This window comes from Lathamus discolor, chromosome 5 (assembly GCF_037157495.1).
Source record: "Lathamus discolor isolate bLatDis1 chromosome 5, bLatDis1.hap1, whole genome shotgun sequence".
Taxonomy (NCBI): Eukaryota; Metazoa; Chordata; class Aves; order Psittaciformes; family Psittacidae; genus Lathamus; species Lathamus discolor.
In genome coordinates, this window is record NC_088888.1 from 44,858,316 (window position 1) to 44,876,342 (window position 18,027).

General features: G+C 38.9%; 1 long non-coding RNA gene across 1 annotated transcript in view; it reads right to left on the reverse strand.

Moving 5' to 3' along the window:
* The window catches only part of LOC136015131 (uncharacterized), a 34,643-nt gene that overhangs the window by 625 nt on the left and 15,991 nt on the right, over positions 1-18,027 (reverse strand). Inside the window, exon 2 of the long non-coding RNA XR_010613085.1 lies at positions 1,085-1,262. This is a non-coding gene — a long non-coding RNA (uncharacterized LOC136015131). The remainder of the gene's footprint in view (positions 1-1,084; positions 1,263-18,027) is intronic.

Sequence of the window (18,027 nt, forward strand, 5' to 3'; positions counted from 1 at the left end):
GTTATTTTCATGAATGACATTAACCACAGGTAGCTCTTCCAAACATCGTACAGAAATGCATTTATGAAGCTAGTGGGATTTTGCATTTAATTTATCCATTTTTTTTGGCAGTGAAACAATAAGATTATATTTCTTTTATTTTTTTCCATCATGAGGTTTTTACTTTTTTTTAGCTTTTAAATCATGCTTTAGAAGATACACTTATAAACGAAGAAATGAGGTCGTTAGGATATTTAAAACCTTTGAATAATTTCTTCTTGACATATTTAACTGTTCAGTCCAATAGAAATAAGATCAGGCCTCAGACAGCTCTTCCCCTGGCTACATACCATTACATTCAACTTTCCCATACTTAAACATGCACTGTTTTCATGGTTGTAGAGACAGTTTTGAGACATCACATGCATTGTTTATGGTAATTTCTATGTAGACTCTGGGGCATACAGACCCCTATGAATATTCCGCTGGGCATACAGGCCCTTGTTAAAATATTAAGCAACTATTATTTCTAAAGACCAGTGGTTTTATTTGGATCCTTTTGAATGTACTAAGCCACATTTGGTGCTAATCTCAGATATCCCATGTTGGTCTTGTTCTTTGTCAAAGTCTGCTGAAACTTAGGCAAAGTTATAAGTACTGACTGGGACACTTGCTGTTACAATTTTCAAATGCTAAAATAAGGATGTTTCACAGTAGCTTCTGTTGACATAGAGTGTTTCTATAGGAAATCAGTGAACTACCTCTCACTAACTTTATACAAATAAAATTAGATTCATAATTTTGTAATTCAAAAGGTAGTTATAGGTAAATAATCTATTTATTAATAGTTTATACTTTGAACTAAATGGAGCCTCAAAATCTTTTGGGAAACATCCCTCTTTAGCTACCATTAGCTCTCTTTATGGATTTCCCACCTATTTATCTTCCCCATTTAATTCTTGGTCTTCTGATAACTGCCTAATAATTGATATTAAAAGATTCCAAATCTATTGAGATTTTGGTTTCATTTTGCAAGTGATTTAGTGTTTTTGTGTTGTAACTGCTCTACAGGGTCTGCTTAAAGCAGGAGGTTGGCAATAATTACCTCAGCCATCTTGATGGCTTCAGGAGTGACTTGCGAGGTCTTTTTTAGGAGGTTTATATAAGTGCCAGCATCTCTAACCAGACAGTTCTTGTGCAGTCCTCATACATTCAGCTTACGCAGAAGTCTGCAAAAGTATTGATCAGGTTTTATTTGTCCAAAAATCAGGCTATTTACATACCTGTGGGAAGGGAAAAGAAAGAACTTGGGTCAGCCAGGGTTTCCCCATGAGTCAGTCAGAGCAAGCAATTTGTACTCAGCCCTTAGGAGCTAGAGGAACTTATTTTAATTTTTAGAATATTTTCTCCCTACACATAATAACTTGACCTGTTCCTTTTGGACTTATTTCTCTTCTTTCAGTACGAATAACAATTCCTTCAGCACTTCACTCTTGAAATGTGCAGCTTGGACAGATTTTAACAGCATAACAGTTTCTGATTTTTGTGGGTTGGTGTTACATTTATAACTTGAAGCTACATGTACAGTGGTGTACTTGGGCTGATCCAGAAAAATGCCTAAGGTTCACCTGTGTCTCAAAGACCATATCTTCTAACTAAACTGAGATAACCACCAAACTGCAAGTGTCCACCTAGCATTGCACTGGGGAAATCGCATTTTCCTGAGGGTAGAGGTCTCTGAAGAAGAAGTGGGATTGTTTCATTTTAGTTAGCAGTACACTGTAACTGGTACTGACCTTGCAACATGCATGTCTTTTTAGAGAAGGAACTGAAGGCTGGAGGGGGTGGCACTCGTTCTAGGAGGGTATTCTAACCTCCAGGGACAGTGTGATAGAGGAATGAATAAACTTCAGAGAAAGAATCTGGCAGGCCAACACATTGAAAAGTAGAAAAGCAAAGAGTGTGAACAAAACCCCAGATACTACAGAGGAAAGTAATAGTACATAATGGGGTACCCTGGCAGTTAGCCTGCAATGCCTACTTTCTGGCAACTTAACTTCTGTGTCTCCCAATAGGTGCCCTTTGTAATCCAAATCCCAAGGACGGAGAAAGTGAAAAAGGTCTTTCCTCAGAAAGACCCCACTCATGTATATAAGACTTATGTATATACAGATCGAGGAAGATAATCATTACATCCTGTATTTCTGGAAATGTGTGTAAAAAATCATTCTACAGAAAGAAGAGGAATCAAAAAGAGAATGTGGTTTTTGATAAAGCAGATAACACAAATTAGATGTTTGTCATGATCTTTGGCCATTTTGTCTATAGCCAGTTCTTTCTCAAAGGTCATTTTGTCATATTGGGCTCAGCAATCCTGTGAAATACAATTAACTCTGTCATTTGATGTAAGACACAATGTGGTGCAAGTTTAAATAGAAAGATAATGGCTTTTATCAGTTTTTTTCTCCCAAAATGCTTCAACAGTGTTGTCATAGGTCAAAATCTTTGCTGCCAAATAAATACATGGAATTCCTTATGCTAATGGAAATAAGCATCCAAATTCTCATGCAAGAAGTTGAGATGAATGTCTGTATCACATGTATATTAGCGGAGAAGAAAGATTCATGTATATCAAAATGTCACACGTATTTTAGTGGAGAAGAAAGAGGACTCTTGTTCATCTCTTTTATCATGATGTTACAAACATGAGGAGCATCTGCTGAAACCAACACTTTAATGAGAACAGCAACTTTACTTTTGGTACTAAAAGATGTTTCAAAACCATTATTGCAAAAGCCACTTTGAGCTCTCACTGACATTAATGAAAGTCTGGTATTAAAATGAAAGGAAAAATAAAATTATCTTATCAGGCAAAGCTAAGCAGAAGGAATAGCTTCCTTTCACTGAACTATGTCATGATACTGCATTTTGAATTTGTCCTTCCATCGGCTTTCAGCCAAGGAACTCAGGGAAGGTTACAAACAACCAAGTGAGTCTCAGAGCGCAGAGAAAGTGATCAGCATTGACTAATTTGTGCACAGTCATTCAAAAGTTAATAGCAGAAAAAGGACAAGAGTTCATATCTTCTGGCTGCAGCAAGAGCCATGTTGATGATTCAGTAGCACACTTAAGAGCCTGCCTGCCTGAAGCCTGCAGGTTCATTTTGAGCATCCAAGCACTACTCAGATATACCTAAACACATTTCTGAATTGTGACCTAACTTTGTTTGCTAAGGAGTTTGGTGAAGCTTTCACCACATCTGACTTCTGTATCCATTCACCTGGCAAATAAAAAAGCTTTAGGCTCTATCTCACCTAATCCAAACACAGCCGTCACTGCAAGAGACCAAAGAAGAGAAATCGCCTTTATTTCGTGGGAATGTCCACCATCCACTGATGAATGTAGGTAAGATGGTTTAACCTGTGATGCTGAAATGCATCTCAGCTCTAGCTCAAGCCTTATTTGTTTGTCTGCCCTGGAGCAGGCACAAGAAATCAGGCTGCATGGCAACTCTGCAGAAGGGAAGATACTATCCAGCAGAAAGGTGCAGTGGGCAGCTGGGGCAGGGGGGCACATGGGGCAGCAACAGAATGATTCAGTGCAAGACATCTGTCAGACCTTCAAGTGAAGACTGGAAAATAGTGATAGTGTCAACCCCAGAAGTGCCCTGCACAAGGTGCTCACAGGGTACATACATTAGCAGCTGTGTATGCAACAGAGTTCATTTAAACCACAGACTAGTTGGCAGTGGGAGCTGTGAAGATCAGTTTCTTATCTCTCTGTACGACGTGACTTATTTCCTTCTGTAACAGTGTGGTGCCTGACCAGAGCATTTCTGAATTGCCATCATCTGTCTGTCTCCCGTGTGGCATTTTCTAGTGGCTGGTATTACAGTTGAGCTCATTTAGACAAACTACCCTCAATAGCGACACAAATTTTCCTCTGATGCACCAAATAACTTCAATGAGCCTCCACACCTTGATGAGACATTTATAACATAGAGTTGCATTTTCAGAAGTTCTTAGTTTTCTTGGTCTATATTTTATTTTCAAACATCTGCCAAAAAACTGTTAGGGGTTTTTTTAAGCAACATCTGGAATAAATTCAAGCAACTCTGCCGCTGTGACCTTACAACACTACACTGTGATACTAATAAAAAACACTTAAAAAAATAGAAGTTCTCTGTGTTCTGTTAAGTACTGTCTATTTACAAGAACAAGCTAAACTTGTGAAGACAAAGCAGGGCTCTGTATGGCACAAAAGACTTATTTTGAAACTGATGTGATTACATGGATCAGTTTGTACCCTTTTCCATCAACAAATAATTGAAAAATATCATCAGCCGATTTGCCCCAGATTTGTAAGCCCTAGGGAAGTAGATTTCAAGGTCAAAAAAGAGATAATGAAAGTAAATAATATTACAGATGAATACTATTAACCTGAGCCAAGTCTGTTTCTACTCTGCTTCCAGATCTGCAAGTTGAGGGGAAAGTATAGGGATCCTTTATTTAGTAATTAGATAAGTCTTAATTAGTTTCAGAAGCCTAGAGAAGGGCGTAAACTAAAAACCTAGCTACGGATGGATTCGTATGGACATTTTCTCTGAGTTTGCCAACAAATAGGAGTAAGCATTGCAGGAAAAGATTCATTTGTGTGATGTAGGTAGAAGACACAGGAGAGCATCCAAGTCCTCAAGAAAGTGCCCTTGCGTATCTGCAGTCATTATAGCTATAGTACTGCTACTGCTATTGCTCCCATACTCACAGATCGTGTTCATTCTATTATGCCTTGAAAAGACAGTTATGCTTACCTGGAAAAGACCTGCCAGCAAGAAAGTCAGAAAATTGTACTGACTGTATAAAGCATCAAGACACAGGAACAGAAGACAAGGTAAACATGTCCATCTTTGAGCTAACCTGAAGACAGCAATAACAAAACATGTACTAGGCTGCCTTGGGGACTGCTGTGTTCATACGAGGGGCACACCAAGCAGGCTGGTGTAAGGAATTAGGAGAAGAGTAGTTCTCGCTTCACAACAGCTGGAAAGGGAAACCCAAGCTGACATGGTAGCTTAGTGAATTAAAGTTTTAGCCCATTAGACCCTAGTGGTACAGCCAGATCAGCACTGTTTTTACTGTCAAGTGAAATCATGCCCACATAACTTCTGTTTCTGGGAACGAAGAAACACTGGCATTCATATATTTTTGCTCTAAGAGGCAAAAATTCCCATGAAAGCCATGAATGACTTACTGAGTTCAGCAGCAGGAATGCTTAACTGTGAAGACAAATGTGTTACACAAATATGTTTATTCCTCCAGGTCCATGCTGATTTCATTTTGAGTTATTCCCTGAGGTGCACAAAACTCTAAAGCTTGAAAGTAAAAGTAGGGTCAGAGTTGTTCTCATATGGCTCCAAGTTTCACAGCATGGAAATCCCAGCTCATTTGAATCAAGCTGGAAATATTATGAGAACAGATTCTTTTTTGACTGTTGGGTGTGTTTATTTTATCTCCCTGGGGAGAATGTGGGTTCCCTAAGCCACACTCTGCATTTAGACGCTCTACCGAGAAACCCTAGAGAGGAAATTCTAAATCATAGCTTTCTACACACTGTATTTGACAGCTGGGTTTTGGAAACTTGCAGTGGTTCTGCTGCTCTCCTGGCTGAAGCAAACAAGATTTCTACAAAGGATTCAATGGATTTTCCACAGGGTGCCAACAAAGATGTTACCTAATATTAGTTATAGTGGAGAATACTTACCCTAAGCATTCTCCTTTGTTTGTGTTTTACAAACAGAAAAACACCCACCTAGCTCATTTCAGGAAGGAAGAGCATAGTAACATTGATACATGTTCATGTATACCTGACCAGACCAGGTATAGAGATGAAAGGCTTTAGACGGATATATTATTTCTTTCAGAGATTTTGCAACCTTTCTTTATGTTTTTCACCAACTATAGTAAAATTCGACAATAATTTAGCTTGACACCTTCCTTTCAGCAGTTTTAAAGAAAAAAAGGTTGTTTTTTCCTGTTTTTAAAGGGACTTTGAGTACATCAAACACAAAATTCCAATTAATTTAGAAGTGGTCTGACACGTAATTTCAGCTTTCAGCATGTCAAGAGAAGATTCAGTGTTCACTGGCTACATCAGCAAACTACTGTCCTGTAGTCTGTTTTGTCATATGAACTGATCTCTGAAAATTCACATTTTTAGGTAGCATATTTACTTGTTCTTCATAAGATGTGAACATCAAGAGGTCATCCCTTTCTTCTAGGGTTGTGTAATTTTTTGAACTACTTAAGAGACAATAGAAGCATGACCTACTGCATCTGCTGGAGAATACCGAATGATAATTACATACAACAATGTAATCATCAAGCCACATCACCTATTTTAAAAGTAAGCCAAACTTAGTGGGGATGAGAGATGGGAAAGGTAAAAGTTAGAGGTAAGAAAGAAGATTGCAGGGCATAACTTTGCTTCACCTGAGCTCACTTCCCCTCCTTGCGCAAGCTGAAGGTTGATGCTGGGAGGAGGGCTGTCACTCTGGAACGTTCCTCTGACAGACCACAGTATGATCCACCACAGACAAGCATCCTTTAGTGCCACAGGAGCTCTCCTGCAGATCACCATGCAGTACATGCATCCCCAGAGAGATGTAAACTGGGGTTTAGCCTGACAGCTGTTGATGTGTGACAATCTGTATTCCTTCTTGTGGGAAACAAAGGTCTGTGGGTCCTATTTGTGCAGAAATCTCATTTATTTGAGCACAAATGAAAAGCTTAATGAAGCTGAGGTGTGCTTAGGAACATTAATATAACATAAATATCAATCAATGAAAACACACAGGAGTCAACTTTTGCTAAGGCCAGTTTAAAGCTAGTGAATAGATCAAAGCAGTTAAAATAAAAATAATGACTTACAAAGACTAATGATAGAGAATAAGAGCCTGCACAAAACCAAACCAAACACCTGCCTGAACTTGAGGATGGTAAGGGAATTGCCCACAATGAAACATATTTCCTGAAACATGTTTACATGAAAATTGCTTGAGGGTTGGGAGCACAAAGTAATTAGCTGAAAAATTACATGATGGGTGAGGTTAGATGATCTGTTTGTCTAGTCAGCGTTTGAGGGCCAATGCAATGAGAGCAGAGAAAGGGAAAGGAGGGCACTGCAGGTTGAAAAAAGAAAAGGAGCAAAGGACACATTTGTTTATTTACCAAAGTCAATAGTAATACCCCATAAAGCCATAGTGCTTTAAATATTAGAGCTGACCAAGGATCTCTCACTATAATGCCTTTCCAAAAGAAAATGCTGTTCGTATAAAACTGCTGCTTTGCAGAAGAAAATAATATTCAAATATAATTGCTTGGCGAAAACAGTGTTTTGAGCTATTGAATTGACATGAGATATTTCATTTTGAATCAGTGATCTCAAATGTTTTTCTTCCTACGGCAAATTGTTTTATGTAAGCTCTAGACCAAGCACCTTGCTGTCTTCGGGCTGGGCTGGGCATTGTGGTTTTGAACCATCTCCAGTGATGCAAAACAGACATCACCTGACTGCATGATATAGTGCATTATAGGAATCTCTTAAACAAAGTTTGTAATGAGAGGTATAACTTAACCAGAAAGCTTGAATCTTAGAATGAATATTGACTACCATGAGGCAAGCACAAGGTTCAGCTGCACCAGACAACATTGGTTACGCACTGTACTGTTTACGGGCTGGAGTATTAGAGGAATTATGATCAGAGCACCTGCAACACTCAGAAAAAAGCCACGTAATGTTTCTGAGATTCAAACTCATGCTGTCACATATGCTCCCATAAGTCTGGCCTTTCAAGGCCCCATTGAAGCTTATCCCTTGCAAGTTTTTCCAGTAATAACTTTACACAAGAAGGTGTTACCCTAAGGAGGTACATAGAAGCAGCTAACTGCTTATTTGTGGCCCTAATAAAAGCATTGATGGCATCTTTATGAACATCAGCACAAGCCTTTTGCATCCCAGGCAACCACTACACCATATTCTGGACCCTAGAAGTGCTGCCGTATGCACCTTGGTCTCATGCAGTGTCGTAAGATTGCAAGCACTGGAGCAATTTCAGGCAATGTTACAACAGGATAAATAACACATACTGAGTGGCTTTTCCTGCTTTTAAGACCCATCAGTATGATCTTTACTGACACTGACACTTTCCTTTGCATATCATGCCCTGCCTACAACTAGTCTAGACTTTATTATAGGAACATATTCATTATTCTTATATTATTCACTACACAGTACCTCTGCTCCTGCATTGAAGTATGTGTTCGGCAAAACAGCTCGAGATGAGCAAGTCTGCTTCATCCACTGGTGACCACACCATCAGCATTTATTCCATCAACCACCCTGGAAACAGGTCACTTTTCCTCTTATTTCTGGCCATTTCCAAATGCAACTGCAGTCTGCTTGGAAACCCAGTGACTCTGGGTGCAAGAGCTAATCTCAGTGCAAGCACACTTCCTGACTGCATTTTCTTTCTGAAAAACAGACAGCAATGCTGCAGTTTAGCTAGAAGGAATTAAACTTAGCAAAGTCCTACTTCAGGAAAAAAGCATTTGCTTAAAACACACTGACTTAAATTTAAAACCTTCATACTACCCGAAAGGGAAACTTTTCCTAAACAGGGGTTTGATACTTTAACCAATTTACATAGTTCAACGAGGCTAATAGGCTGCATGGAGTCCCCACAGACTACCGTAGGCTGTGAGTTTAACACCCTTTCACTATAACAGAGATCTTCTTAGAAGCTGACCTCCTCCATCAGTATTCATGGCTATTTGCCCCCATTATCTTAATGCCATCTGTAGGCAAAGTGCACTGTTAAAGAAAAATAAACAAATGGAATTGCCAACCACTGGCAAATGCCCAAAGCTGTGCCACCATCTGCCCACCCCACCCACTGATAAAATAAATTCCTGGCATTTTTCCTAGACCCAGGAATGCTAAATTAAGTAAGTATTCCTAGTTGTGCATGCTGAAAGTCAGAAAATCTGGACCCTAGCGGAAAAAAAAGGGGAAATGAGTCAACATCTCAGGGACTTTCCACTAAGAACATTCTGTTGCTGTCACCTGGAAATCCAAATCTTGGAAGTGATCCTAAAAATCATCCCAAGAAATATTACTGGCTACCCTAGGTCATACAAAAAGAGGAAAGTCCCAAGCCCTTGCAACTGACTCCAAAGAAAGTTGAAATACCTTCCCTGTGTTCCTGGAGGAAATCAATTCGATGCAGGGCGCTCAGTAGTTGACTTCAGTAAGAGCACCTGGGGATTAAGGCAGATTAAAGGCCTACTGTAGGAATCTGTGATGGACAAGGTCATCCACTTCTCCTTTTGCCTTTGGGGTAGAGTCTACACATAGAGCACACACACCAAGTCCATCTCAACCTGCAAGTACAACAGCTGGATGAAAGGGGAGACGGGACCTGTAACTCCAGTGTAGCTATCTGTGGGGACGATGTCAGCAGCCCTCTCCAGCAAGACTTACATCCCCACCCAAGTCAAGGCAGACCCCATTACTGCAATTCACTGCAGTGTCAGCTCCAGCTCTTTAGAGAGGGAAAAGCTGTGAACTGCCTTGTAAATTGCTCTTCTTTACAAGCAGACTTTCCACTAGCAGGTACAGGGATCATTCAGAGCCCCCAAAGGCACAAGCAGTTCCTGTTTCTCCATCACTTTCTTCTTTTGATAGTCAAACATCGAGCATGGATAGATCCATAGAATCATTTTCCTATCCAACTTTCACACATCTCTTCTGGTTTACACCACAGTAAGTAAAAGGACAATCAGACTCACCATTTCTCTTCCATGCATGATAATCATCATCTAAACCGAGAATGTATTTGATACATGAAGTGCTCAGATATCAGCTTTGATTTTGTACCAAGAGCTGCTTTAATTGCTACCAGGAATGTGTGTCAAAGGGGAAGGAAGCAAAAATAGCTCTGGATGCAAAAAAAAAAAAAAAAAAAAAAAAAAAAGAAGAAAAAGAAAAAGAAAAAGAAAAGCAGCCCCATATCTGCTATTCTAAGAGCACATGTATATCTGTTAACCTTAAGGGTTTGCCAATAGTAAGGGTACATGTTTTAACTTGCTATAAAATGAATGCGCCTGTGGGCCAGATTTGTATCTTAGTTATAACTAAGTAAAGCAGAAATAAACTTCTTTGAAGTTGTTAGACTTACTTTGGATTTATAGTACTCAGAGATCAAAATCAGACCTGCATTTTAAATTGAGATGAACAGAACAATGAAAGAGGCAGAAGGTTCAGATGACAATGAATACAAGAAGATCTCTAATATAGAGCTCAGTTTTTCTCCAGACAGTGTAATGAAGCAGGGGCACATTGCTGGCTAGATGGTTTGTATTACTATGTAATGAAGTTAGTATATAAATTACTGCATGCACACACGCTCTCACACGCTATTTCTTTGGCTTGTATTTTCATGAGTTTCTTTGCTTTCTTTGTTCTGGGAAGCAAGTAATAAAACAAAATACAAAAGTGAATATGTATCCGAATGCTTGGAAGCATAATGATTATTTTTAAAATCTGTTTTCCTTATTACATGCTGCCTAGAATAAAGAAGACAGAGAATATACATGTCTTTCACTTATTCTGAATCAAAAAAAGGATTTCCAAAGCCTCTCTGTTCCAGGCAGAACCCAAAGAAATATGTAAAGTTCTTATATATGCAAGGGAATGCCTTCTGAAAGCATTTTAGACCATTTCAGAACATCACAGAGTACCAGCACAGTTTATGCCTTCCCCTTTTTACCATAAGAAAAAATAATTAATCGATAACAAAGAAAATACTGGCTATCAGTGAAGTGTTCCTTGTAAAACACTGACCTTTTTATCATCTGTGATCAATAGAGAAGCTAAGACAAACACATAAACAAAGGCAGTAATTGATGATGGGGGGAATGGATTTTAAAGTTCTTTTCTGTAGAAATAATACATCTTTGTACCTAAAGGCACACAAACGCAAATTGTTTGTTAACAAAATATACCTCTTAAACTGAAATTACCACTTCTGGTTGTTTTGGTTTTTTAGAAAGAATTAGCTGAGATGCTGAATAAGATTATTTCTAGTTGATTTAACTGGATCTGAATATATTCAGTCTTCTGAAAGTCAGGCTTACTCTGCTAAGGAAGTATGGACTCAGAAAAGCATCTTTCCCTCCTGACAGATGTGCCTGACCCTTAGACAAGTAACCTTTTGCTCAGCTTCCCAAACAAAAACCCTGGCATACAGAATGAATGACACCACAAATGCAGTGATGTCCCATACCTAGCACACATGAAGGATCCTTTTCTGCATGTTACTTTGTGAATTCCCAGTGTGGTGGTTTTAAAAAAAGGACCAATTGAGGGTATACAAAACCACCCCAGCAACAGCGGTGGGATGTTTTTTGCTCAAACAGCTGCTTACGTTCTGCCAGGAAACTGCTTTTGGTGGGGACGCTCACTAGTTTGAAGAAACTCAACCACAAAATGTGTATTGTTTTGAAAAGTTCACATTGCTGCTGTTCACATGCAACCGGCCATGGCACACACTGTTCATTAGGAAACATCTGTCTATGGGTTTTCACAGTTGCAAGCATTTTGAAGCATAATAATGATTCTGAGAGTAGATAACTTCAAACCAGTTATATGCGGGCAGATTTTAATAACTAAATAAAAGTCACACGGAAAATTCAAGTCACTGATGACATGTCAACATGATGATGTACAGGAAGACAGAGAAGAACACCCAGTCCAGTAATTGCTGTGCAATGTTTCTCTGTGTTTGAAGGTCAGAAAGTTACTTCTGTGCTGCAGAGAGGTTACATGTCTATTTTACAGACAACAACCACAACAAAAATAAATAAATAATAAGCTCTTAGAAAAGGAAAATAATTTGTAGCAAGATGATTTTCCTGACATTGGCCTAGGCAGTTTTGATCCAGAAAGGATCTACAAGGAACAGTAATTATACAGTCCAATTCTTTTTGCACCAGTTGTACAGCACTTACACATCCTGTGTGAATTTAAGTCAGTGAAAGCTCACTTTTGGGTAGCAGAGTTTTGGTGGTATTTTTGGTGGTATTAAACATCTGAGTTCCCAAGCTGTATTTGAAAGGAGAACACTTACTGGAGATTCTGCCACAAAGAAACTAGGTTTTGAAACAAATGTTTTTTAGGCTCTAGACACATTGGTGCTAAACCCCAACAGTGAATGGAAAAGGAATTCTTCTGTTTCAGTGTGTGACACACACAGCAGAACAAAAATACAGCTTCAGCTATTACGTGGTAGTCAGACATTGAAATTAGGCAAGCAATCAGCAGAGTCCCTTTTAACTGGGTGTGTGAGACTTGCAACACTATCACCTACTCCTCAGCCCACAACCCCATTAAAGGAAGCAGAGTTCAATTCTAAAAAGTGCTTAACATTTATTTTAGATGCTCAGATTGTCTCTGGAGTCAGGGGCAGTCCAAAGTATCCAACACTCCACAGGGTGCAGCCTTTAAATAAAAACTTCCTCCAAGAAGTTCTGCTTCTAATATTACTATCATGAATGATACTTCCACCTGGAATAAGTCATCACAGAGGAGCTGTGTAATATTTAATAGGAAAAGTATCACTATTATAAAAAAAACCCCACATTTAGTTCATGTGCCCAAGAAACCCAGTGCAACTCGTCTGTGTGACTTATGTTGGACATATACAATAGACCTATATGCTGAATATGGCAAATAAAGAAAATATTAGTTCTTCAGCCTCAGAGTTTGCATTTCTATCACAGAATCAGACTGAGTTACAGCATTTTGCTGCCTTCATTCCTATTATACCTGTATACATTCTTGGAGATTTTCAATAGTCTCCATTTGAAGTGTCAAAGCATAGATCATTTAGCAAAGATAATTTGATGATGCAGTATTATTCCTGCAAGGAGGACCAGCTAATCTGTTTACAGTAGGAGTGATACAGCTGCACAGCAGCAATGGCACAGGACAGGCACAAGCATGGTCAGAGAAGGGACTGTAGCCGTCCAGAGACATCAGGTACAGAGATGTTTGACTGTATAGAGTGAGAATATAAAATTTACTACAACGTCCTATTTCACCATACTTAAAACTGAACTGTGTCTATAGTAATAATCACCATGGTATGAATGCCAAAACAGTGATGGACAATTGGGATAATAAAAAAACCCAGGATGTTGGGGTGCCATTAATGCCTTTCTCACAGTCTAGACATAATCTTGATCATTTGGAAAAGCTTTGAATCTCAAAAGCAAATTGTCAAAGTGCAAGAATTTTGTTAAAGCACTTCAGTGTTAACACTTAAAGGGGGAAAGCAACAATTCTTCAGCACCCAGAACAACCACACTGGCAAATCAATCACTGCCAAGCTTTGAGCTCCTGCCACCCCCTTCCCAAGTAAAACAGCAGGACAACTGTGAAAACCTCAGGAAGGTGACAGGGCAGGTTGTGAGATATATATGGTTTTCAAAAGTGTCCATCAATGCTGTAATGTCTGCCCTTCTGACAGGTGGTTCTTACAGTAGCTGCTGAATGCTGAATATTTTAGTGATGTTTTGATGTATTTGATGCTCCAATGTTTTAGTGATGCTGTCACAGCCATACAGGTGCATACAGAGAATTCAGTTCTAATCTTTGTACTAGTGTTGTCACAGATTTTATCCCAAAGAGGCAGTAGAGTTACGTTAGAATCTTAAGAAATCAACTGAGCTGGAGCAGCAACATACTTACCTGAAAACTCATCAGCTGGAGATATTTCAGTTTGAATTCTTTCCCTATCATATCAGAGTGCTAGCAGGCGATTTCCCAGATGAACACGTTGGGTAGGTGTTGTGTATCTAGAGAGGGGTTGCAATCTCAAAGCCATATAACACTTCCATGGAGAGGACCTCTACTACACACACATTGACAGTCTATTCAGAGTCAGAAGTTTCCACAACTAGATTCCATTGTTCTTCTCTCCTGGCTGCTGAGTAATTTCTTAACATATTAAATTTTCTTGAAATAAAAGTACCAGATGTCAAAAAAATGCCAACAGGGTAGAGGCAATATTTAGACAGATGCTAAAACATCTCATTGTGCATTAGAAGAAGTACTGGCATTCTTTCTCATTTACTAGAAAGGATGCATAATTAATACCATTTAAGGGAAATGTATCTTTTCATCCCCAAATAGTTCCAAACCAAAAAAACACAAATGAAATGCAGTTGCCCTGAGGTTGAAAGGCAGCATCAGCACATGCCAAACAAAACAAGGGAAAAGGTGGGTCAGAACATAAGACACTATTGTAGTTTTTTCTCCTTAAAACTATTAATTTGGGTCCTTATATATAAACCAAAATGGATTTTAAACTCAAATCTTACCTGGAAGATTCGCAGCCATTACATCTTTTTCAGAAGACTAAAAGGCCAAGTTGACCATGCTGAAGGAAATACAGAGTAAATACAATATAGCCTAAAATTCAACCCACAAGGGTTTAGATAGATTAAAAAAATTGTTCTTACATCTAGGGACCTTTGATCCCTGGGTCCCTAGGGACCTGCTCCCCTGATGTAGACATACAGTAACACATACCAGTTTTTGCTCAGTGCAGCTGACCTCTTTGTAAACTCTGGAAAAGATTGTCACCTGTTTGGTCCTGAATGAATTGAGTTCAATGAGCATAATACAATATCCTGCCCCCCTCAAATATGCACATCTTACTTCGCTGGTAGTTATGAAGAGCTCATGGGAAAAGAAAGCTCTTGGGTATAGAATGAATTAGAATAAGAACAGATTGTAAAAGGAACTTTATAATAAGGTTATTTTAAAGATAATCCACCATCTGGTTTTAAGTTTACAGCACTGAAACCCAGGGGAAATGCATTTTCATTGTTTTTACATAGAATAATTCAAACTGGTAAGCATCCAAAATTCAGCAGGAATCATAGAATTTAATTATTATAGGCAGAATGCATGGCCAGTGAAAGAAGGTAGTTGTTTCCTTCTATAATATATTTCTAATCAATTAACTCAAAAGAGAATATCAACTATTTTAATTAAAAATAGAAGTATAACTTCATACTCTTTACTGTAAATATGCAGTAATGCAGTAATCTATTGAACAAAAGAAAGTAAAAATAATGAAATCTAGATCTGTTTTTATATGTTTTCCTAGCCTTATTGACTATATATTGCTCAGAATCTCTGCTATCAGCTATGATGTTGCTCCGAGTCAAAAACAAACTCCTCCTATTCTTTTACTGGGATTTTATATCTAGAAATAAATGTTCTTAATCCTTAAGGATTTGTAGAACAAGCTGTCATTTTAACCCACTGTGATGCAACTTGCCTAGTATCTGAAGGAACTTTACCCATTTCCTTCTAGGTGAAACAAAATGTGGTAACTGTCACATGGGAATGGAGTCACTGCTTACTTCTGCTGTGAGAGAATTCAGGAGCAGATGAGCCAACCATCTCTTGCTATCTTTCGCTATATACAGCAAAAAGGACAGTGGTAATCCAAGCAGGTTTGTCGGTAGCCAAACCCTGAACAGACATCTTTTTAAGACTTTTCCAGCAATTGTAAGGATCAAGCAATAGTTAGACTTGTGCACTCTTGCACAGATACGCACAGGCTTTCACCAGAAGATCAGCACAGAATGCAGAAACAGAAGCCCAGTGTCTCAAATGTCCCCACTTACACAGGAGCACTGCACTGACACATCACTCATTGTGTCTGCTGCAGCTTCTCTTCTACTTCGTAATTCCTACTGAATTGTATGAGGATTCTTACACCCAGATTAAATTGATTTTTTTATTTCTCATCATTACATTAGAATCTCTTTTGTTAGTGAAAGTAGATTGGGAAGCTGACAGATTTTATATATTTGTGGCACAGGGAGCTGAACACTGTTCCCAGCTCTGTCACTTGACTTTGAGCAACTCATGTAGTCTCTGCCCCAGTTCTTGCAGACACCAAATGATGACAATAAGAGTTACCTGTCTGACAAGAAAATTGTGAAAGGCTTTTTATTAATGTTTGTGAGAATTTCATATAGCAAGTCTGCAGCCCAATTTGCCAGGTCAAAATTATTACAGCATCAGAGTCATTCTCCTTTGTAGAACCTGTCTAATCAGTAGAGAAGCAAGAAATTACGTCCACATGTTTACAGTCATTTTGGAAGGGTAAGAGAGGACGGTACAAACAGCAAGGTTTTGCCCTTGCTTTTTCATATTATGATGCTACAATATTGCTTCTTGTCAGCCTGCCCATGTAAGGAAAAGAATCAATAAGAATCAGTAAATTCCATCCTTTGTTCAATGTATGAGAACAATTGAATGTCCTCTCATTATGCAGTGATAACTGTTCACCCCAAGGACTCAGGAAGAGCCCTGAAAATTTTAGGTTAAAAAAGTAACAATTTCTATAATTTGCTCTTCTTTTCACACTTCCAAACACTGGCTGAATTATACATCCCTTCACTGGCATATGTAATTCCTGGAGGAGCAGAGAGACTCTACTTGTTCCCAGTACAACTTTCCTATGTTGCTACCCAAGTTCACTGAATGACAAATATTTTCTGTGTTGAGAAGATCCCATGATCTTCACACGCTGATCCATGTCCAAGCCAAGTCTTCAGGTTCAGTAACTGCAGAGGACTATAAGCATTTCAAAGCAAGGAGATGCTTCCAAATAAAAAAAAAGAAAGCAGCTTAACTTGGGAGTGCCATGCTTGAGCCCGAGGTCTCTGCACACCCTGCACAGTTTACTGCCCTACTCCCTGTGTTCTACTGCAGGGAACAGGCAAGAAAAAATGGTTTAATTCAAGCCTGGTAGTCAAGGTGTATTTCCTCAGCCCTACCAAAAATCCTCAGCTGAGTGTATATACTAGGTTTTTTGTCTTAATTATTTTTTCTTGTCTTTTAACCCTACAAGTGCTACAGGACAATTGGAAGGGTGAGCTCAGAAAAAGCTATTACGGGCTTGTTCTTACACGCAATTTCCATCTCTCTCTTTCTTCTTAAAGGGATTTGTAAGCCCTATCATCTGTCAATAATAATGGGCCAATGGAAAAAGCCAAGAACTGAGATCTCAGTGAGTGTGGGTTTCCTCATCAGAACTGCCAACCATGGGGTTTGTCTGATTCAGCAGTGCCCTTCAGCTCCTTGCATTTCTGTTTGATTTGACTATACAGATAGCAAGCCTGTTGCAGATAAGTATCAACACCATTGAACACAATAGGGTGTTTACTAGCATTTCAGGGAATACCGTATAATACAAACTCTTTTAATAGCAGTTCCCAAATCCCACCCAAAAAACCAGACAGAAGGCCATCTATTGGATATGAGGGTATTTTGCTTCAGTTAGGATGATCTGAGTGAATACTTTTTTGCTTTCATTTTCCAGGGGATCCAACAAGTTAAAAAGAGAATTATGAGATAGCTGGATGGTGGAAATAAAAGAAAAGAATTTTTTTTTCCTTAAAAAATATAATATCAAGCATAACACTCTTGAATCCTGTCTTACATCCTCTGTCACTCAAAGAGATTTCTAGAACCACATAGGCCACTGTCGCCAGACAGGAAGTAAAGTGGAGCCTCCCACTGACCCAATATTATGAAAATATGGAGAGGCTGCCTCAGCTAGTTCGTGTTCTAACCCTCTGAGCTTCATTCCTTAAGAAAATCAGAGTCAATAAAATTGACTAGATTCTCAAAGCTGAGCAAACAATAAGCCAGCATTTTCGTTGTACTTGATTCTCCTCTCATCTGTAAGCGAAAAGACAGGATGCCTCTGGTTCCTGCAACTCACACAACTACTTGTGCAAGTGCAGGATTTACAGACTGTGAAAATAGAAACAAAGAACCTGCAATAGCCAAGATAAAGAGTCATGGAATGAATCAGATTGGTGGCTGTGGGAATGGATTTCAGGGCTTTTATGAAGCTATGTGACCTGGCAGGAGCCCAGGTGGGGTAAGGGAAGAAGTGAG